Genomic DNA, 24155 nt, shown 5'->3' on the forward strand with positions numbered 1-24155 from the left:
CCCCCTCCCCCTGCTTGCTCTCTCTCTTTCAAAATAAACATTAAAAAAAAAAAAAAAAGATGAAGTGTGTATACACACACAATGGAAAATTATTCAGACACAAAAAGAATGAAATCTTGCCATTTACAACAACATGGATGGATCTAGAGAGTATAATGCTAATCAAAATAAAACAGAGAAAGACAAATACCATGTGATTTCACTCCTATGAGGAATTTAAGAAACAAAACAAAGTGGGAAAAAAGAGACAAACCAAAAAACAAACTCTGAACCATAGAGAACAGATGGCTACCAGAGGGGAGGTGGGTGGGGGGATGTGTAAAGGGGATTGAGAGCACATTTTCCTTGATGAGCTCTGAGTAATACATGGAATTGTTGAATCACTATATTGTACACCTAAAACTAATATAACACTGCAAGTTAACTACACTTTAATTAAAAAATTTTAGATAATAAAAATAAAGTTGTTATGCTGTTATTCTGCTGCTTTAAAAGCTGCTGTTAGGTTTGGGGAGGATAATTATTCATGCCTCTCTCCCCACATCAAATTGGAAACTGGTTGAGAAATCAGGCACAAGAGTCAGACTGATGGAATTTAAAACATCAGTTTTGAGGCTAAAAAAGTAGAATTGGGAATCATGCATGAATCTCTTCCATGGTGAAGCTGATACCTGTGGCCTCCTATTTGGCTGGGACCTGGGGGCAGTCCCCTTGCAGGAAAGTAGGAGTCGGATCTATCTCAGAGGGTAGGCAAGCACACCTACCCTAAAACCCTGCCGCACAGCCACTTGGCCTCATCTTGGGAACATGAACTTGGCCTATCTTCAGGGCCTGTGTGCTCAGCACATAAAAGTGGTGGAGCAGAAAGCCCCCGTCTTATAGACAGGCTGATCAGAGAGAAGAGGAGGGGAGGCACTTTTCTGCTCTGTATCTTCTCTTAAATTCTCCACTGGCATAAGTCACTCTGTGTCTATCAGGGAGGAAGGAAAAAGGGAGCAGAGAGGCCAAACATTTCCCCTTTTAGCAAAACTTGAGTTATGATGCATAGTGTTTACGTGTCTCATCACCGTATGCTGTCTTATGTAACACAGTGACAGAATGAATGTTATCCTGTCCCTGACCCCTTAAATATATTCACTAATTCCTAAATTCCCCCGGGGCACTGGAAGCCAACTGCCACTCTGAAATTGATTCTTGCCCTTTCTCCAGCCTTATGTGCATCTCTGAGAGCCACTTTGTGCCCCCATGCCTGAAGCAGCTTGCAGGTAAGGATGACTCACTTCAGGTAATACTGATATCATAACAACATTAAGTTTTCCAACTCATAAACACAAAATGTCTTTCCGTTTGTTTATGTCTTCTGTAATTTCTTTCAGCTTTGTTTGTATTTTTCAGTTAATAAGTCTTCCTTTCCCTTGGTTAATTCTTGTATATTATTTTTATGCTATTATAAATGGATTTTTTTCTGAATTTCTTTTTCAGATTGTTCGTTGTTCAGTGTGCAGAAACCTGATTTTTGCATGATTTTTTGTCCTTCATTTTTGCTGTATTATTTCTTCATTTTTTAAGATTTTTATTTAAATTCCAGTTGGTTAATGCAGTGTTATATTAATTTCAGGTGAACAATATAATTGGTTCAACAGTTTCATATATCACCCTTTGCTCATCACAAGTGCATCCTGAATCCCCATCCCGTTTAAACCATCCCTGGCCCCCACCCCTACCCTCTGATAACCATCAGTTCTCTATAGTTAAAAGTCCGTTTTTTGTTTTGCCCCCTGCCCCACTTTCCTTTGCCTGTTTGATTTCTTAAATTCCACATGTGGGTGAAATCATACAGCATTTGTCTTTCTGTGAATGACTTATTTTGCTTTAGCCATAAAACACAATGAAATCTTGCCATGTGCAATGACATGGATGGAGGCAGAGTATTATGCGAAGCAAAATAAGTTATCTTTTGTGTGTGTGGAATCTGTAAGGATTTTTTACATACAACATCATGGCATCTACAAACAGATCATTTTACTTTTTTCCTTTCCAATATGGATGTCTTTTTTCTTTTCCCTGCCTACTTGCTCTATCTGGATCTTCCAAGACTGTGCTGAATAGATGTGCTAATATTGGGAATGTGTTGTTCCTGAATTAGACGGAAAGCCTCCAGTCTTTCACCATGAAGAATGATGGTAGTGTATGGCCTTTATGATGATGAGGTTGTTTCATTTTATTCTGAGTTTACGTGTTCTTATTGTGAAAGGGTGTTAAAATTTGTCAAATGCTTTTTCTGCATCAGTTGACATGATCATGTAGATTTTGTCCTTCATTCTATTAACATGGTGAGTAACACTGTTTTTTGTACATTGATCCATCCTTGCATTTCCAAAATAAATCCACTTGGTCGTGGTGTATAATCCTTCTAATATGCAGCTGAATTTGGTTTGCTAGCATTTTGTTGAGAATTCTGAATCAGTGTTCCTCAGGAGTATCGGTCTGTACTTTTCTTCTAGGGTCACTGTCTGGCTTTGGTATCACGACAGAGGTGGTTTCATAGAATGTGTTAGTAGGTGTTCCTTCCTCTTCAGTTTTTTGGAATTGAGAAGGACTGGTGCCAGTTCTTTAAATGTTTGGTAGAATTTACCAATGAAACCAGCAGCTTGAGGGCTTCTCTTTGTCAGGAGGTTTTTAATTACTGATTCCATCTCTTTCCTAGTTATATAGGTCTATTCAGATTTTCTTTCTTCATTCAGTCTTGGTAGATTTTTTTTTTAAGATTTTATTTTTAGGTAATCTCTGTACCCAATGTGGGGCTCAAAACTACAACCCAGAGATCAAGAGTCGCATGCTCTAGTCTTGATAGATTTTTTGTTTCTAAAAATTTGCCCATCTCATCTAGGTTATCCAACCAACTAGGTTTGTTGGTGTACAATCATTCATTATGCTCTTTTGTACTCTTTTTATTACTGTAGAATCAGTAGTAATTAACCTACTTTCAATTAGTAATTTGAGTCTTCTCTTTTTTTCTTAGTCCATCTAACTTAAAGTTTATCAATTGCATTGATCTTTTGAATAACCATCTCTAGGTTTTATTGATTTTTCTTTATTCTCCATTTCATGTCTGCTCCAATATTTATTATTTCCTTTTTTCAGCTAGCTTTGGTTCTAGTTTTTCTTTCTTTTGTAGTTCCTTAAAGGTATTAAGTTAGGTTGTTGATGAGAAATTTCTTCTTTTAAAAAAATAAACAGCTATAAATTAACCTCTTAGCACTACTTTTGCTGCATCCCATAAGTTTTAGAAGGCTATGATATTTTCATTCTTCTTTAAGTATTTCCTAGTTTTCCTTGTGATTTCTTCTTTGACTCTGGCTGTTTAAGAGTGTGTTATTTAATTTCCCTATTTTTTGGAGTTATCCAGTTTTCCTTCCATTAATAATTTCTAACTTCATCCCACTGTGGTCAAAGAAGACACTTTGTGGCACATTTATCTTTTAAATATATTAAGACTTGATTTGTAGCCTAATTTATGATCTGTCCTGAAGAATGTTCCATGTGCACTTGAAAAGAAGGTGTATTCTGTCAATGTTTGGTGAAATGTTCCATAGATTTCTGTTAGATCTAGTTGCTTTATGGTGTTGTTTTCTTTCTCCTAACAAAGCAAATAAGTCTTCTCTTTGCATACCCATCTTCTCTCTGGTTGTTCCATCTCTGTGGAGAAGGGGATATAGAAGTCTCCAGCCATTACATAAAAACTGTCTTATTTTTCCCTTCAGTTCATTTTTGCTTTATGTTTATAATTGAGAAATCTTACTGATTTATTGACTCTTATTAATATATAATGTCCTTCTTCGTCTTCTGTATCAATTCTTGACTTAATACTATCTCGTGTCATAGTATTAGTATTAGGTATTAGTATGACCACCCCTCCTCGCTTTGGTTACTAGGTAGAATAGATATCCTTTTTTGTCCTTTCATTTTCAACCTATTTGTCTTTGGTTCTGAACTAAGTCTCCTGAAAACAGTATAAAATTGATTTTCATTTTTATCCTTTCCACCAAACCCTTGTGACTGAAGAGTTTGATCCACTTACATTTATGGTAATTAGGGTGAAGGACTTCTGACATTTTGTTATGTCTTTCTATATGCCTTACAACTTTTTGTCCCTCATTCTTGCATTACTGCTTTCTTTTCTGTTTGGTTGATTTGTTCTAGTGAGACATTTTAATTCCTTCCTCTTTTCCTATTGGGTGTACTCTATAACTATTTTCCTTGTGGTTACCCTAGGGATTACATTTTATATCCTAAGGTTATAACAGTCGAATTGAATCTATAACAGCTTAACTTCAATAACAGTCAAAAAATACTTTTATACAGCTCCATCCCTAACCACTTTCATTACTGATATTATACAAAATTAATCTTTATACATTGTATGTCCAAGAACATAGACTAATAATTTTTCATGTGTTAGTCTTTTTTTAAAAATTTAAGTTTATTTATATATGTTGAGATGGAGTGAGTGTACAAGTAGGGGAGGGGCAGAGAGAGAGGAAGAGAAAGAATCTCAGGCAGGCTCTGCATTGTCAGCGCAGAGCCTGATGCAGAGGTTGATCTCATGAACCATGAGATCATGACCTGAGCTGAAATCAAGAGTCAGACACTTAACCAACTGAGCCACCCAGGCTCCCCTCTATGTCTAAGTCTTTTAAATCATGTTGGAAAAAAAGAGCAGTGTTACAAATCAAAGTTACAATATACCAGCTTTTATAATTTTCCATGTGTGTATCTTTATTGGAACTATTTGTTTCTTCATACAGCTTTGAGATACTCTCTAGTATACTTCATTTCAAACTGAAGGACTCCTTTTTAGCATTTCTTGTAGGGCAGTTCTAGTGGATGAACTCCATCAGCTTTTATCTGATATCTAATTATCTAATTCCTCTCTCACTTTTGAAGGACAGCTTCATGAAATATAGATTTCTTGGTTAAGATTTTTTTCATGCAGCACTTTAAATATATCAGCCCACTGCCTCCTGTCCTCCACTGTTTCTGATGAAAAATCTGCTTATAATCTTGAGATCCCTTGTATGTGATGAGTCATGACTCGAAGCTTTCAATATTCTCTCATCCTTCACTTTTGACAGTTTGAATGAATGTATCTGAATGTGGGTCTTTTTGAGTTATTCTATTTGGAACTCATTGAGCTTCTTGGGTATTCATGTCTTTCATCAGATTTGGGGTTTGGGACCATCATTTCTTGAGATAATCTTGTTCTTTTCTTTGTTCTCATGAGACCACAATGCATATATTGGTCTGCTTTATGGCTCTATTTACGTTTCTTCAATCTTTTTTCTTCCTGTTCTTCAACTTAATCATTTCACTCATAGTTTTTTCAAGTTTGCTGATTCTTTTTTTCAGTTTAATCTGCTTTTGAATCCCTCTAGGTAATTTTCCCTTTCACTTATTGTGCTTTTCAGCTTCAGAAGTTTTCAGCTCTTTATGTTACCTCTTTATTGATATCCCCATATTACTAATACATAATTTTCTTGATTTTGTCCTCATCTCCCTGTAGTTCTTTGAGCTTCTGTAAGACAGTTGTTATAGTCTCTGTGTAGTACATCCACCTTTGGGCTTTCTCAGGGATGGTTTCTGTTGATTTAATTTCTTTACTTTGAATTTGTCATAGAACTTTTCTTCTTTGTATGTCTTAGGATTTTTCATTGAAAACCAGACTTTTTTAAAATTTTACTTTTAAGTAATTTCTACATCCAACATGGGGCTTGAATTCACAGCCAGAGATCAAGAGTTGCATGCTCTATCAACTGAACTAGCCAGGCTCCCCAAAAACTGGACATTTAAATTGTATACTCTGTTAACTCTGGAAATCAGCTTCTCCACCTGCTCCAGGGATTGCTGATTTTGTTGTTGTTGCTGTGTAGTATCTCTGTGCCTAGGGTCAGAGGGATGTAAACTTAAGATCTTCCCAGGTCTAGGGGCACCTGGTGGCTCAGTTGGTTGAATGTCCAACTCTTGATTTTGGCTCAGGTCATGATCTTGTTGTTCATGAATTTAAGCCCTGCATCAGGCTCTGTGTTGATGATGTGGAGTCTGCTTGGGATTCTCTCTCTCTCTCTCTCTCTCTCTCTCTCTGGCCCTCCTCTACTCACAGTCTCTCTCAAAATAAATAAACTTAAAAAAAAAATCTTCCCAGGTCTTCTCTAAGCCTGCACCTTTCCCTGAGTATACACAGTATTTTCTAAATTCCCTGTCTATGCAATTGCTCTTGAATGATCTAGTCCTTAAATGTCTAGCGTCCAACAAGGGAGAAAGGGGAGAATGAATGGGTTAAGAAAAATAAGCTCTGGGTCTTTAATTCCCTTGGAAACCACTTTAGATGGTGAGATTGGGACAATGACTGCTCACCTCTATGTCTACACTTCTGTAATCACAAGCAACAATCAGAACACAGATGCCTGATATATGAAGGATGAGGTCCTTATTGCTCACCCTGGCTCCCACCAGCTGTGCATGAGCTGCTTCCATTACATGTGTATGGCTGCCCACCTTGGGAGTGAGAATGGGGGACAGGTAGCCACTCATATGCCAAGAGCAGAAATTCACCAAAATTAACCACAATTTACTGTCCAAGACTTGTCCTGGAAGTTTTAAGTCTTTGAATAGACTGCAGAGCTCTAAACTAGTTATAGCAGATAGATTGTGCTAGTACAATTAGGTAGGTAGGGAGATGGATCCCTGGCTCTTCCTCCCTTGCCTTCCTTAATGCTGTGCCAAATTTATTTTATATTACATAATAACCACTTTTAAAAGCAAAAACAAATAAAACCATTAACAATATATTTAACCCATGTATCAAAAATATGATTATTCAGTGTAATCAATATTTTTACTATCTCCAGAAATATATATTTTATACTTAGAGAATATATCGACTCAGATGATAATTTTCAAAGGTTAAAGTGAAATACTGTACTACCAAAATAATGACATGTTTAAGGAAAAAATATACTGCTTCAGTTTTACAATTTACCTCTAATTACAATTAAACAAACCATACAATTCAGCTCCCCAGTTGCAGTGGCCACATTTCACTTGCTCAGCAGCCACACGTGGCACTGGCCACTGTACCGAATAGCACAGCTCTAGATTCCTATCTCGAAAAATGAGTTTGTGAGGTGAAGTTTGGTGTGGTTTACCTTCTACGCTTTACCGAAGGGCTTTCTGTTCCTTCCTTTTTCACAATACCCACTGGATTAGGTTAGACATGTACCTTGTAAGACAGTCAGGTGATCTGCAGAAGGTTGGCAGGCTGCCGGAGCCCTCTCCTGGACCACTCACAGTGTATGAATGAGTGCCTGGATCTTCCAGGCAAAAGTTTCCAGAAGGCGTGGGAGTACGCACAAATCATTTAGTACTTGTCTTCCATTCTAGAAGCAGCAATGCATTCACAGTCAATCCACCAAAAAACCATCAGTTCTGAAGAGAATAACAGTGCTGGCAGCAGCTTCAGTTTCATATTACAAACCCCCGGGGAAGTTCTGCTCTGTTTGTGGGAATCATGCTGTGACCATCCATGTGGTGGACACAAGCTGCTTCAGGGAAAACTGTTTCTAACATTGCTGAATGAGTGTGACGATGGGAACTTCAGCATTTTTCAGTGTTTCATGGTTTGTTTTTTAATTTCAGATAACTAACACAAGATGGAAACATCAGCCAATACAGGTTAAAACCCTAAGAAGCTACCATTACCATTTCACACACATCAAATTGGTAAAAGTAATTTATCTTTGTCAATATCAAGAGCTGGCAAGAATATGAGAAGGAACTCTCATCCAAAATTAGTGGGAACGTAAATTATTTCAGCCACTTTGGAAAAACAATTTGATATTATCCAATCAAGCTGAGGTCACAGGTCCCTCACCAATACCTACAGTAGTACCTATAGCAGTCCCCACTTATCCACGGGGGATACTTCCCAAGACCCCAAGTGGATGCCTGAAACTGCAGATAGTACTAACCCTGATATATACCATGTTTTTTCCTACACATACATACCTATAATAAAATTTAATTTATAAATTAAGCACAATATGAGATTAACAATAAGAATTAATAACAAAATAGGACAATTATAATGACATACTATAATAGAAGATGTGAATATGGTCTTTCTCATTCTATGTTTTTTTTTCCTATATAGAGATAGCTATGATAAACTTTATAAATAAGGCAGATTACTACGATTAACAGTAACTAATAATAAAATAGAACATTTATAATAATTTACTACAATAAAAGTTATGTGAATGTGGTCTCACTCAAAATATTTTATTATACTGTACTCCTGCTTCTTCTTGGGATGCTGTGAGATGATAACATGCCTACATGGTGTGATGAAGTGAGATGAATGATGTAGACACTGTGACATAGTGTTTGGCTACTACTGATCTGAAGATATGCCAGGAGGATCGACTTCTGGACCACAGTTGACTGTGGGTAACAGAAACCATGGAAGGTGGACCCATGGATAAGGGAGACGATGTAATAATAAATGCAGTTCTGTATCAATTCTATTAATTGTTCATTTAACAGTTATATGTAGTGCAGGAACTTGATGGAATAGAGAAAGATGTAATGGTGTCTGCTCTTCAAGAGCGCGTGATCTAGCAGATTCTAACAGATTCTTTCATGTCTGTTGCTAATGTATCCTGACAATCACAGCTGGCACCCTTTATGCTTTATTTTGGCTGGCAAAAGGCTTTGAAGGGTTGGGTAAATGTAGTGGGTGGCTTATTACAAGAGAGGGGTATATAAAGAACAGGACCAGCCAGTTTTAGAGAGGAGGGTAAGATTCCCAAATAGCAGGATTTTAAATATATGCTTTACCCATTTATATAGTTTTGCTGAAAACTGGCCCTAAATCTTGGGAATTGTATGTCAAATAAAAGGCAGATACCATCTTCTCATTTTGCCCAAGGAAGAATTAACATTTTCCTGCTTACCCTGTTCAGAAATACATGGTATTTATCCAGACTAGTAAAAAAAAAAAAAAAAAAGTACTCAAATGAAATCACGTAAGAAAGAGAAGTTAACATAGAAATACAAAAGATCATCAAAGACTACCATGCACAATTATATGCCATCAAAATGGACAACCTAGAAGAAATGGATAAATTCCTAGAAACATGCAGTCTTCTGAGACTGAATCAGGAAGAAATTGAAACCTAAACCTAAAGTGAATGAAATAAAATTGAATCTGGAATCAAAAACTTCCAACATACCAAAGTCTATGATCAGATGGTTTCACAGTTAAATCTACCAAACATTTAAATAGTTAATACCAGGGTGCCTGGGTGGCTCAGTCAGTGAGCGTCCAACTTCAGCTCAAGTCTTGATCTTGAATTTCATGACTTCAAGCCCCACATCGAAGTCCTTGCTGTCAGCCTATCAGTGTAGAGCTTGCTTTGGAGCCTCGGTCTCCTTCTCTCTCTGCTGCTCCCCCACTTACACTCTTGCTCAAAAAATAAACATTTTTTTAAAATAATAAAAAAAATTTTAAAAATAAAGAGTTAATACCTGTCCTACTCAAACTATTCCAAAAAACAGAAGAGGAAGGAATGCTTCCAAAATCATTCTATGAGGCCAGTCATCACCTTTATATGAAAACCAGACAAAGACACTACACAAAAGAAAATTAGAAACTAATATCCCTGATGAACATAAATGCAAAAATCCTCAAAAAATTTTAGCATACATAATTAAAAAATATATCAAAATGATCATTCACCATGATCAAGTGGGACCTATTCCAGGGAAACAAGGATGATTCAATACATACAAACTGGGGCACCTGGGTGGCTCAGTCCAGCTCTTGATTTCAGCTCAGATCATGATCCCAGGCTCATGGAGCCTGCTTGAGATTCTCCTTCTGCCTCCACTCCTCCCCCCTGCTCTCCCTCTCTAAAATAAACATAAAATAAAGGTGGACATTTTTAAAAATTAAAAACATAAATTATTCAATATGATACACTACATTAACAAACTGAAGGATGAAATCCACACCAGAATGTCAATAGATGCAGAAAAAGCATTTGACAAAATTCAAAAACTATTCATGATTAAAACTCTCAACAAAGTAGGTACAAAGGGAACATACCTTTTTTGCCATATATGACAAACCCCCAGCTAACATCACACTCAATAACATCACTAACAGTAAAAAGCTGAAAGCTAATTCTTGGGAAATGCACTGGGTAGTGCTGGCTTCCTAGCTTGCTGAGGGCATCATTTTGTAGGTGAGTCTGTTACTTTACTGGTAACTTTTTCATTTAGCACCCTACTTCCTACCTTCCTCCAACCGTCCCTATTGTCCCTATTTCTGTGCACCAGGCCCTTGCACCTAGTAATTACATCTCAATATGTTTATTGCTCAAAAGGCCCTTGAGCACATGGATCTTAAAAGGAAGCAGTCAGGATAGGTGAGGAATGAAATACCAATTCTAGCACTTCACAATCCAATTTATAAAACTCCTAATAAGGCATCTGCTATATGGACTGTTCCGTCAATCTGAATTAACCACCAAATGAATCATCACATTTAATTGGCATGATTTCTGTCTTCTTTTGTTATTTTTATAAATGTTTTACTTAGAAAGCAGCCTATTGTTCCTAGTAAACCTAATGGATGGTGAATATCAGTAACTCAGGATGTTTTCCCAAAGTGTCTTCTAATTGTTGCTTTGAAAAATGAGTGAGCATTTGATCTCTAGCCCCCTCCTCATCCTTTCCATGCTAAGCCACAAGAATTATCAGCATAGGCGGGGCGCCTGGGTGGCTTAGTCGGTTGAGCGTCCGACTTTCGCTTGGGTCATGATCTCACGGTTCGTGGGTTCAAGCCCCGCGTCAGGCTCTGTGCTGACTGCCAGCTCAGAGCCTGGAGCCTGTTTCAGTCTGTGACTCCCTCTCTCTCTGACCCTCCCCTGCTCACGCTGTCTCTCTCTCTCCTAGTAATTAAAAAAAAAAAAAAAAAAAAAAGAATTATCAGCATAGGCATAAATATCTTTCAGCTGATAAAATGGTGTCCTGGCAAAAGATCTGTTTTGGTGTAATTTTTTGGACACTCTTCCAAAGAACGCTCTTTCTGCATGAGAACCCAATGACATTTTCTTTTCTTTCAGAGGGAGGGTAACAAAGGAATTATCTTCCTGCTCAAATGGTTGGAGAGTTCTTAGCTTTTTGTACCACTGTGACTGAGTCAGCCTACAATTCTGGGTTGGAACGTGGCATTTCTTCAGGATCATGCCCAAAGCAGTCAAGCACAGGCAGGATGAACCGTGGGGCACAATGTAACCTTTAGACTCAAGGCCGCCAACATCAGGCTCTATTCCCATTCTCCCTCCAAGTCAGTAAAAGTCTTCAAAGCTGTATTTTAGGGTGATTTGAACAAACAAATCCTCATTCCTTGCTGAGAACATTCTGGTAGGAGCTGGGAGCTGTGGCAGAGTCGGAGGAAACAGGCTGCAGCATGTGGTCCCTTTCACTCTTCTGGATGCCCTGCTTTCATCATGACTCCGCACCTAGGTCTGTACTCACAGAATTTACATGCCATTTTTCTACTGTCCATCATGACCCTTCTTCTATGAAAGAATACCTGGCTGATAATGTTTCCCCGAGAAGCCTGCTCCTTCCCCCAGGGAAGCCTTCTGCTGGTGGCATGCCTGACTTGTTTGTCAGACACTGAGATCTGCTAACAGCACAGTGACAGGATCTCTGACTAATCTCTGGACATTGGAAGGGGATGCTTGAGAAGGTCTTTCTAGAGACCTTCTCTCCGTGGTCCACCCCAGTCCTCACATAAACACTTTCCTTGGATGTTTAGGAAGGATGGACTTACTCTGAGAAGAGGGCAACCCTTCCTGAGCCCCAGAAGACTTCAAGCTCTTTTACAAATGCCACAACTTTCACCTGAGTTACAAGTGAGCAAACTAATGTTCTCCATGAGAAGCAAGTCAAGACCACAGCAGATGTTTTCCAACACTTGCTTACCTGTCATTCTCAGACACGGGTAGCAATCATTTACTTGGGGGCAGCAATGGCCCCCAGAAAGACACCCCCAGGAACCACACCACCAGCTTTGCCACCTGAATGGTTATTATACAACACCAGTGTGACCTAGTCTCTGTTCTCCATTAGTAATTATCTTAGGATACCCAATGCTAGCTCCCACATCAGAAAAAAGTCCAATTCTCAATAGCTTAACAAAATAAGGTTTATTCTTTAACTTGTGGAAAGCCTGAAGTGGGCCAGGCAACCCTCCTCCACTTACATCTACACCAGGTAGCATGGGGTCCTCCTGGACTGTCATGCAGGGAAAGGGATGGAGGGGCCTGGGGCCCTTGACCACGTCCTCACTTAGCTCACAGACCATTGGCCTAAACACCCTAATCATTAGGGGAAGTTTTCATGAGCTCTAACTCCCTGCCTTGCTCATGGAGCATCTTGTCAACTTTTCTACCCAGGAAAAGTACCTATAATGGCAGAACAAAGTGACAGTGTACTGTCAGGAAGTATGAGGAAGCAGCCCCCAGGGGGTCCCAACCACTGCACACCTTTAAAGTGTTTTAAAACATAATGCATATTTGCACCCTGCTTCTTGTTCCATCCATGTTCATTTCTATATGAAAGTCTTTTCTATCAGGAAAATACCACATCTCAAGTTTGCAATCCTACATCTTACATGAGTGAAATGTTCAGTTCCCACTCAATATAGTGCTTTTTAAAATAGTAAAATGAACAGCAATATACCCACCACCTAGTGTAAAAAATAGGGTATCTCCAGTACCTTTAATGCTTTTATTCTGTTCCCCAACTACATCCACTTGCCATCCCCACAGACACAACCACTGTTCTGAAATGTGTGTAAATCATTCCCCTGCTTTTCTTTATTAGGAACACTACATATGTACATATTCCTAAACAGTGTATTGTTTGGAGTTGCCTGTTTTGGGCCTTTAAATGAATGAAATCTTACTGCATATATGCTTCTGTGACAGGCTTTCCGTACTTAGTTCTGTGTCACCCAAGCTAGTGTCACTGTGGATCATTTATCTTTACTGCTCTATGGACTGTAACGTGACTATCCTTCCTACTGCTGAAGGGCATCAGGGCTTCTGGCCTGCAGACTCTATGATGCTGCTGTGAACATTCCCGCTCATGTCTTCTGGTACACAAATGCACAAACATTTCTCGAAAGCAGTGGTTTCAAGTTTGAATGTGCATCAGAATCACCTGGAAGGTTTGCTCAAGGACATACTGCTGCCTCCAGACTCAGAGTCTCTGGTTCAACTGGTCTGGGTGGCTGGAGAATGTACACCTTTAACAAGTTCCAAAAGATGCTGGCACCGCCCATCTGGGGATCACACTCTGAGAACCACTCCCTAAAAATCATACCCAGGGACAAGTTACTGTATTATAGGCTCTGTATGTGTTCACATTTTGTTAGGAAACACAAATTATATTCCCAAGTTGCACCGATTTGCACCGCTGCCAGCAATGGTGAGCCCTTGTTGCTCAAAATCCTTGTCAATGTTTGAATATTGTGTCCATTCATTGTGTGTGAAATGGTACCTCACTATGGCTCTACTTTGCATTTCTCAAGTTACCAAAGAGGATAAACATCTCATAAATGTTTTGCTCATTCTTTTTTCTTCTTCTATGGCTAGTCTATGTCTTTTTTTTTTTTTTTTAACTTATTTTGCTCATAGGTTTTTAGCCCTTTTTGACTCATGATTCAGGATTTTTAAATCTGTTAAATCTGTTCTGGACACTAATTCATGTTGATTGTGTGCAAATACCATTTTCCAATCTGTGGTTTCTCTTTTCATATTCTTTATGGCATTCGTTGAGAAAGAGTTCTTAATATTAATGTAGCCTAATTGATATTTTTCTTTATGATTAGTATTCTTGTGTCTTATTTAAGAATAATCTCAGGCTCAGTTGGTTAAGTGTCTGACTTCGGCTCAGGTCATGATCTTGCTCCCTGAGATGGAGCCCTGCGTTGGGCTCTGTGTTGAAAGCTCAGAGCCTGGTGCCTGCTTCAGATTCTTCCCTCTCTGCCCCTGACCTGCTGATGCTCTGTCTCTCTCTCTCTCTCAAAAATAAATAAAGACTTAAAAAAAAAAAAAAAGAATAATCTCCTTACTCTAAAATTTTAAAGCTACTTGGGGTGTCTGTGTGGCTCAGTTAAGCATCCAACTCTTGATTTCAGCTCAATTCATGATCTCTGTGAGTTCAAGCCCTATGACAGGCTCTGTACTGACAACATGGAGCCTGCCTGGGATTCTCTCTCTCTCTCTCTCTCTCTCTCTCTCTCTCTCTCCCTCCCTCTCTCCCTCTCTCTCTGTCCCTCCCCCAACTTGCACTCTCTCTCCAAATAAATAAATAAACTTATTTTTTTAATGTTTATTTTTGAGAGAAACAGGGCACACATAGGGGAGGGGCAGAGAGAGAGGGAGACATAGAATCGGAAGCAGGCTCCAGGCTCTGAGCTGTCAGCACAAAGCCCAATGCAGGACTTGGACCCATGTACCATGAAATCATGGCCTGAGCTGAAGTTAGATGCTTAACCAACTGAGCCATCCAGGTGCCCTCCCAAAAAGTTTTTTTTTAAGCTACTTTCCCACATAGTATTCTAAACATTTTACATGGGTTATTTTTGGTTTTCTGTTCTTTGTTTTTATATAAGAATCTTTCATCTGCCAAGAATTGATTTTTGAGTAGGTAGTGATATAAGCATCCAATTTCACTTCTTTTCCTTTTTGAGGTGTAAGGATAACCTCTTGTCCAAGCACTATTTATTGGATATGCCATCATTTCCTCACTGATCTGCCTGTCTCTATCAGAACTTAAGTTTCCTTATATAGCTGGGGCTCTGTCTTATTGAACTACTTTGAGTCAATACCACACTCTCAGTTATTATACCCTTATAATAAGTTTTAATATCTCATAAAGCAAGATTTCCTAATTTATTGCTCTTTCTCAAGAATGGTTTGGCTATTTATGGCCTTTTGCTCTTCCATATACATTTTATTTATTTATTTATTTTTTTAAAGGTTTTATTTATTTCTAGGAGAGAGAGAGAGACAGCGTGAGCAGGGGAGGGTCAGAGAGAGAGGGAGTCACAGACTCTGAAACAGGCTCCAGGCTCTGAGCTGGCAGTCAGCACAGAGCCCGACGTGGGGCTCGAACCCACGAACCACGAGATCATGACCTAAGCGAAAGTCGGACGCTCAACCGACTAAGCCACCCAGGTGCCCCTCATATACATTTTAGACTCAACTATTCTAGTTCCACCAAAATGCAAAAAGAAAAAAAAAAAAAACAAAAACAAAAACAAAACCCCAACAACCTATTTGAGATTTTATTAGGAATAGTATAGGTGGGTCACTGTGGGGAGAACTGACATCTTTGTGATACTAAAGCCTTATATGGAAGAACAATGCATATCTCTCAATGTATGCCTTTTAATTTGTTTCAATAAAGTTTTAAGATTTTCTCATTTAAAAAGTTTTCATATCTTACATGAACAAACAACTGTCCAAAGAAGGCATCCTGACAGCCAACAGACACATGAAAAGATGCTCAGTATCACTCATCATCAGGGAAATGCAAATCAAAACTACAATGAGATATTACCTCACCCTGTCAGAATCAAAAACACAAGAAACAGTAAGTGTTGGTGAGGATGTGAAGAAAAAGTAACACTCGTGCACTATTGCTAGGAATGAAAACTGGTGCACCACTGTGGAAAACACCCCAAGTAGCTTTAAAATTTTAGAGTAAGGAGATTATTTTTTTTTTTTAATTTTTTTAAATCTTTAAAATTTGTAGGAGGTTCCTCAAAAAGATGAAAATAAATCTACCCCAGGTCCACCAATATCACTACTGGGTATTTGCGCAAAGAATACAAAAACACCAATTCAAGGGATATATGCACCCTATGTTCACAGCAACATTATTTACAATAGCCAAATTATGGGAGCAGCCAAGTGTCCATCAATTAATAAATGGACAAAGATGTGGTACACACACACACACACACACACACACACACACACTAGAATATCACTCAGCCATGGAAAAGAATGAAAACTTTCCATTTGAAACAACATGGATGGAGCTAGAGAGTATAATGCTAAGCAAAATAAGTCCATCAGAGAAATACAAACACCATATGATTTCACTCATGTGGAATTTCAGAAACAAATGAGCAAAGGGGAAAAAAAGAGAGACAAATTAAAAAATAGACTCTCAACTATAGAGAACACACTGACGGTTCCCAGAAGGGAGCTGGGGGTAGGGGTTACAAAGGTGAAGGGGATTAGAGTATACTTGCGATGAGCACTGGGTGATGTATTGGAGTGTTAATCACTATACCGTACACCTGAAATTAATATACCATTGTATGTTAACTAACTGGAATTAAAATAAAAACTTTTTAAAAAGTACTAAACATGCTTTACAAAAAACTTGTATATCTTTTGCCACATTCACTGCTAGGCAATTTTTGTTGTTATTGTAAATTATATCTTAAAATAATTACAATTTGTATAATATACACTTTAAGAGGCATTTAATACTTACCTAGTATTTCAGTTGCTTTGGCTATGGATTTTCAGAGAATCTGGGAAGCCACTTTCTTTATCTACCCTTGAATTTTAACCACATGACTTTATCATATGCAATAAAAGTAACAACAGAACTCTACTACATCTGATAGGGTTCAAATTTGAAACTGTATCTCCTAAATCAGCTCCAAATGTTGCTACAACTTCTTTCCTGAGAATTGACCCAGCATCGCTTTTGTCATTTTTCTCCATCAGAACACAGTGGGAGAAAAGCTAAGTGGGCAGAGGGGAGATGGAGACATTCATCATTTCTATTAAGCACAGATTTATTAAAAACTAGGCCTAGAAAATGAAAATGGCAAAATATTGACAACGGGTGAGTCTGTGTGATGGATTCCTTGTACTATTCTTGCAACTTTCTAAGTTTGAAATAATTTCCAAATAAAATATTAAGAAGAAACTTTCAGGAATAACAAAAATCATGAACACGACTGTTCTAGAGTTACTGCAACACCTCCTGCCAAAGAATTCCTTCCTGTTCAAGACCCTTTCCTAGGAGGGCAATCCATGAACATCCGTGAACATATCTCAGGTACAGTTGAAGGGATAATCCAAGGAAGTTAATCTGTTGCCTGGCTAGAGGCCCACAAATTATGCCTAACAGGCTGGATGAAAAGATGAACTGGGCTGATCATGTACTTTACAGAACTGGAAAAGTGAAAGACCAAGCTAGGAAGTAACAGAATCTGGTACTGAAAGGTGCTGATGTGGAAGGGAAGAGAAGCTGTCTTGGGCCCTGAGGAAGCTCACAGTCCACAGGAACCAAAGTATGAACAAGATGAGGAGGCTGGCTGGTACTGGGGCAGAAAGATGGTCACTTGGAGCCAACTCACATTCATGGTCATATGCTAGTAGGGAGGAGCTGTGAACTCCTGCAGCTAAGGTCCTCTAGAGCTAACCCAAACGTCCACAAGAGCTAACCCAAATTTGAAAACCTCCTCCTGACTCTAGACTCCATGAGATCAAGTCCTATGATGGCTGAGTTTTATTTCATAGCCCTCACTGCTCCCCATGAATCCTTACTTTGGGTCTTTGTTACAGTAAGACAAACCCAACTAGAGGCACCTGGGTGGCACAGTTGGTTAAGTGTCCAACCCTTGGTTTCAGCTCGGGTCATGATCCCACAGTTCATGGGTTCAAGCCCCATGTCGGGCTCTGTGCTGACAGCACAGAGCATGTTTCAGATTCTGTGTCTCCCTCTGTCTCTCTCTCTGTCCCTCCCCCACTCACACTCTGTCTTTCTCTCTCCCTCAAAAATAAATAAACATTTATTTAAAAAAGATATATTTGTGCTTGAAAAACTCTGGATTATTTCAGTGTGGGACAATTACCTTCTTCCAAGATCATTTATAATAATTTGACTATTTGCAAAAGTTTCAGCTGAAATCTTCAGTGACGAGGGTCACCTATATCCTGACTTTCTCACAGGACTTGCTGAGCTGAGATGTTCCCATTAGGACCCGAGTAGTCCTTCTTGGGCTGCTACCAGCAGCACACCAGTGCCTAAAGGTAGGTAGGTCAGCTTTTCCCACAGGTGGGTCATACATCAGCTTCCGGAAGCAGGTTCCAACCAGGACTCTCCTGGGGAATCCCCTAAACACATGAAGGAAACATGTCTGCTCTCCAGCCAGATGGCAAAAGATGTGAAACTCCTGGGCTCTTTGGACAAAATCATTTTTCAAAGACCATCTATGGCTCAGCCGAGAGGCAGCCAGTCGGGACTGAGTGGCCTCCACACAGACCCCTTCTAGGGAAGCTGCCTTCTTACACCACATCTAATTAAGCTACACAAGCTTCCATCTGGCCGGTCGGGACAGGCTTTTCAAATTTGCCCCAAGTGCTTTTGCTGTCCTCGTTTGACCCCTACAGGGGTGCAGCCTCTTACTAGACTGCTTAGGAAGAGCGTCTCATCGCCTACAGCCGTTGTTTCCCCATCCTGTGCCTATCCTGAAACAACAGGAATGGAGAGCAGGGATGAAGAATATTCGGGGGCACTTGAATGAGCTGCTGTAAACGTACAGCTCCTGACATGTGTCCAGGGCAGGCGGGGCACAAAGGAAGTCTCCAGCCAGCTTCCAAGGACCAGGTTTCAGCCTCGGCCAAGGAAGACTGGGCCCTCTCCCCACGGCAGTGATCCTTCCCTGACACTGTGCCTTCAGTCCCAGAATAGCAGAGAACGTTTGGGAAATTCACACTCCAAAAATATTTCCTTTTTTTTCATGTAGGCAAGATAACACAGGAGTGACAGTGGGTTACTAAGAATGCGGTTCCTTCATTATGTAACACAGACAAAAATAAAAAGTGTTCTGGGCCAAAAATAGGGCTGAGAAGGAAGAATGAGAATAAATAGCACCGAGAAGTCATTATTTACTCAAGCTGTCAAATGGCTGAAGAACTTAAGGAAAGTTTTGGTCTGTGTCCCATCACTTGTTAATCAGGTCTGACCAGCCCCTGGAGGGAGCCAATGTCACTCTACTGACAAATGTGTGTGCAGAGGACGCTGCTTAAGGAAGGGTAAGGAGCGCCAGCGCTCACTCTTCTTCCCCGTGGTCAGCAAACTGGCAAGACTGAGGATACCTGGATGCTGTATGTAATGGACATTTCCTTATAGACATCGCCCCACCATGGGTCACATAACAGAAAGGGGTGGATCTCACTGGAGTGTGGACAGAGCAGATCTCTTGAGGGGACTGGCTACGTTTGCAGGTGACCGTGCTGGGGCTGATGACGCACCATGAATCCGAGCAGTTGGTCCCTCCGGTCAAAGCTGGGCGTCCAGGACACATCCGCCTTCACTAACCACCTCCCGTGCTCCACCAAGTCCTGGCTGTGTCACTTGCCGAATTTCTCACACCCTCACCAGCACCGCAACTCCAAGGCCACTGCAGTCCCCTGCGGGGATCACTGTGGCTCCTAAGAGTCTGTGTCTAGTTGTCTCCCTCCTTCTCTACTGCAAATTTTTCCAGCTCCTCCACTGCCACTGGACAAGGTCCAAGTTCCTACATGGGGAGGGGAAGCTACCGAACAGACTACCGCTTCCTCTGCTACCTTGCCTCTCTCTTCTCATTCTCCTGTGGCCACACCAGACACTCTACAGGCCTCTGCAGACTAGCCCCACTGCCTGGAACGTGCCTCAATTATTCCCAACTTCCCACTCCAGCCCTGTGCCTAGACAGAGTCTACTTGGCTTGTTAAATACAGTTTTCTCCATGGAGCCTGTGACCCAAGGAGGGAAAAAGGGATCAAAAGAAATCAGTTCAATTGATGAGACAGTCGGGAGATTCAAAGTCACTCTTGCTATTACAAGGCTTTTTGGGCAGTCATCTCTATGAACACAGGCTGGGCAGGTGTGTCCTCACATTAAACAACGGCTAACCATTCATTCACCCACAGCCCTGCCACTTCATAGTACAGTTCCCTTAAATAGCTGGTCTTCATTAAGCAACACCCTGTACCATGCTGGACATTTTTAAGATAGTATCTTAATTTTGTTACAATGTGTTGGATACTTACTTTTGTCTCCATTTGGAAGACTTTATCTACCTGCCCAGTGTCTTGCCGCTGATAAAGCAGCAGAGATTGAAAGCCATTCGTCTGGAGGTAGAGTAATGCTTTTACACATCAGTCTCTATGGCCTACTACTGAACGGATGGGCATCTGTCCATCTGGATGGCTTCCAAATGATACTTTTATGTGTTGAACTCTGACCCCTGTTCCCTTCCAAAAAGAAAGTCCTGTTGAAGTCCTAAACCCCTAATAACTCAGAATGTGATGTCTGGAAACAGGGTCATTGTAGATGTAGGAAGTTCAGATGAGGTTATACTGGTGTCATAGGAATAGACAAACACCCGGGAAAGAAGCCATGTGACAACAGGAGCCCAGACCGAAGCTCTGTAGCTACAAGCAAAGAAGTAGCAGGGCCTCCCGGCAACCACCAGAAGCAAGGGAAAGGCGGGGAAGGAGCCTGTCCAGCAGGTTTCAGGGGAAGTGTGGCCCTGCCAGCACCTTGAGGGCCTTCACACAATCCATTTCTGCCATTTTTAAGCCATGTGGTCTATGGTACTTTGTTACAGAAGTCTTAAAAAAACAAGGCTAAAAAGTTCTAGAAAACAAGAATTCTGTTCTTCCCTGGGGAATACTTTCTATCACAGGCTTCGGTACTGCAGATAGTCAACTCACCAGCTTTGAACCCAACTAGCAGCTCCTCGAGCGTAAGCCTGCCCAGCCTGCACACATCTCACAGGCCATTCATCCACCTTATTCTGGGACAAGATGAAGACAAACCTGCAAACTTAAATAAAGAATATTCTATCATGGTTTTGCCTTTAAAAATCTAGCTTTTTTTCAACCAGAGAGGGAGGAACGTAGTTTCCTTAGAGAGGCTCATTTGGTTGGAAAGTGGCAGGGGGATTTGTGCCTCTGAGCGCACACCGAGGTCGCTGCCAGAGACCCCTGCTGCCGAGAAGGGCCACACAGTGGGGACAAAGGGACGGCTCCCCAGAGACCAATCAGATTGGGCCACACTCCTGTGTTCTCTGACCAGGGGCCGAGCGGGGGCCTTCTGTGCAGCCACCTTCCTCGGCTGACAAGCTCACCCCTGGAATGCTCCCTGCAATACAGGAGACTGCTCATCTGAGGGAGGTTTATTCATGACCACCCACCAGACACAAGCTGCCACAGGAAAAACTGCTGGCAAAGAAGGCATGCTACTAGGAACTAGCTTTATTCTAGATAAAGAATCAGATTTCAAGAATTAGCCAAGCCCATTTATCTAGGCTGATGCCGTGCTCCACTTCCTGGAGCTAGAGAAAGGCCAGCGGCAGTCATCCAGCTCCCAGGAGCTCATATGCTGAAATATTCTGGCTTCAGAGTGCGCAAGAGCTAAAAACTAGAGTCCAGAAGATTCAAGTACATCAGTGCCCCCCCCACACCCCCCGCCACTTGCATTCATTCACTGGCACTCATTCATTCAGCGTTTGTTGAGCGCCAAGCCCTATCCTTTCGCCTGCCTGCTCAGAAGGGAGCTGGCAGCAAGGGTGGGGCGGGGAATAGGGTCACAGTTGGCTTCAGACAGTGGCTTCATGCTCTCACCCTCTACTGTACCCTACATGAGGCCCCTGGCCTCCAATTCCTGGCAAGGAACGTGCCCAGTGGCCACAGCCCCATCTGGCTTGGGCAGAAGTGGGGAGTGCACCCATCCTCCCTCCAGCCAGGCACTTCCCTGCTCTTTCCCAGGAAGAACACCCACAGGTAGGCAGCAGGCACTCCGAGTTTGCGTCTCAGTGGCATTTGACAGTGTTGATCAACTCCTACCTCCTTCAAATGTTTTATTTCCTAGCTTCTGGAATATCACACTCACGGTTTTTCTTTCGATCTCAGCAGCTGCTCCTCCTTAGTCTCCTCTGGCAGTCCTCCTCCACTTCCTGATCTCGGCTTCAGTCCCCAGACCTTTCTTCGCATTGTACTCACCCCACGGGGCTCTCATACAGTCTGACCTCACTGCACAAGTTCTAACCTCTTCCTTAAACCCCAAATTTACATAATCTCTTGGGTATTTTGTTATTTTTGCTGTGAAACAAACTGTCCCTGGAACTGACTTTAAAATAAAAACATTATCGCACACCGTTTCTGAGGGTCAGCGGTGCAGGCGCAGTGAGCCGGGTACGTCTGGGTCTCGGTTTGCAGAAGGGCGCGGTCTTCTGAGACTGAGGAGAATCCCCTTGCAATGTCACTCACATGGCTGTCAGCAGGCATCCTCACTTCCTCACCATGTGGGCCTCTCCTGAGGTTGTTTGTGGCATGGAAGCTGACTTCCCCCAGAGCAAGCAACAAGAGGGACAGAGAGACACACGAGAACATGTAGCTAAAAAGGAAGCTACAACATCCTTTATAACCTAATCTTGGACGTGCCTTACCAACACTTTCTCCATTTCACTGGTCAAAATGTGGAGGCTGGCTACACCACAGGTATCTAAATGCTATTTCAAAATTAATATATCCTAACTCAGAATCTTATATCACCCCCCAAAATGCTCTTCCCTCAATCTTCTGCATCTCAGTAAATGACAGCATTATTCACTCAGTTACTCAGGTCCCAAACCTTCAAATTGTCCTGGACTTACTCATACCCTCAGGGATTCTATCAGAAAATTCTGTGCATTGTTTCCAAATATACACCATACTTGTGCCCCTGCCTCTCAGTGTCCACACTGCAGCCAGAGCGCAAATTCTATAAATGTAAAATCACGATACTACCCTGTTCAATATTCTCCACCGGCTTCCCTTTTGATCAAGAAACAAACCCAAACTCCCAATGCTTTATGTAACTTGGTCCCTGTGCATTTGCCCAACTTTCTTTCCTCTGCTCTCTTCCCTTCACTCACTTTAACCACACTGGCAATTTTTCTGTGTCTTCAACCTAATCATGTTTACTCCCACCTCAGGGCTTTCGTTACATTTGCTATTCTCTGTTTGGAACTATCTCCCAGGTTCTCACAAGCCGGTTCACTCACTTCCTTCATGTCTCTGTTCAATGTCACCATCTCACAGGCGTTCCCTTACCAACTGTCTAAAAACACTCTGCTTCCCCTAAGATAATTTGTTTATACTTGGGGTCCCTAAATGTAATATCCATGGGGGTCTTTTATCTGTCTTCTTCATTGCTATATCCCCACTCCCAGGACAGTAAGTACCCAGCACATAGTTGGCACTCAATAAACATTTGCTGGACTAATGAATGAAATACAAACAGAAATGCTTTAAAAATCTGAATTATTATCTGCTATAGGAATATATAGGTGTGGGAGGGTCCCAGAGTGAGGACCCTTCATATCGGTCCACAAGCATTCATCAGGCTCTTACAGCACATTACAAAGCACAGAGGAGGATAAAAAACTACTGATATAACTGCTACTTTTCCAATTTAGTACAAGACCCAGGATGTGTATATACTTTCATATCCTCTCCAATCTGTTTGCCCTGCTACAGTGTGGTCTGAAATCTACCTTACTTAAAACTCTTCCATGACTTACTGTCCTGAAGATAAGGCCCAAACTTGTGGCTGTGCTTACACAGAACTTTTCAATCCCATGTCAGGTTACCTAGACATCTTCACTTCTTGCCTCTTAATACTCTGGGCATCACACTCCTGGCAGACTGAAAGGTTGGCCATTCTCCAAAGATGGGTTTTTTTATGTCTCTGAGTTTCTGCCCATTCTGTTTTCTCTACCTGTAACATTCTTCCCATCCCCTGTAGCATCCAGTCACTTGTGCTGTGTAACAAACCACCCAACTCTCTGCATCAGGTTCTTTGCATGTCTCAGGGTTCCCAGAGGAAGAGAAGGCAAGCCCCAAGGTGTAAGTACTTTTCAAGTCTCTGCCGTGTCACACTTGCTAATACCAAAGAATGACCAAAGAATGTCATGGCTAAGTCCAGACTGAAAGACAAGGAATGTCCAAACA

General features: G+C 41.1%; 1 long non-coding RNA gene across 1 annotated transcript in view; it reads right to left on the reverse strand.

Moving 5' to 3' along the window:
* Positions 1 to 20922, reverse strand: part of LOC144218039 (uncharacterized) — a 36408-nt gene extending 15486 nt beyond the window's left edge. Inside the window, exon 1 of the long non-coding RNA XR_013331030.1 lies at positions 20874 to 20922. This is a non-coding gene — a long non-coding RNA (uncharacterized LOC144218039). The remainder of the gene's footprint in view (positions 1 to 20873) is intronic.
* Between the last annotated feature and the right edge of the window lie 3233 nt (positions 20923 to 24155).

The sequence above is a fragment of the Crocuta crocuta genome, unplaced genomic scaffold, assembly GCF_008692635.1.
Source record: "Crocuta crocuta isolate KB4526 unplaced genomic scaffold, BGI_CrCroc_1.0 scaffold427, whole genome shotgun sequence".
Classification (NCBI taxonomy): Eukaryota; Metazoa; Chordata; class Mammalia; order Carnivora; family Hyaenidae; genus Crocuta; species Crocuta crocuta.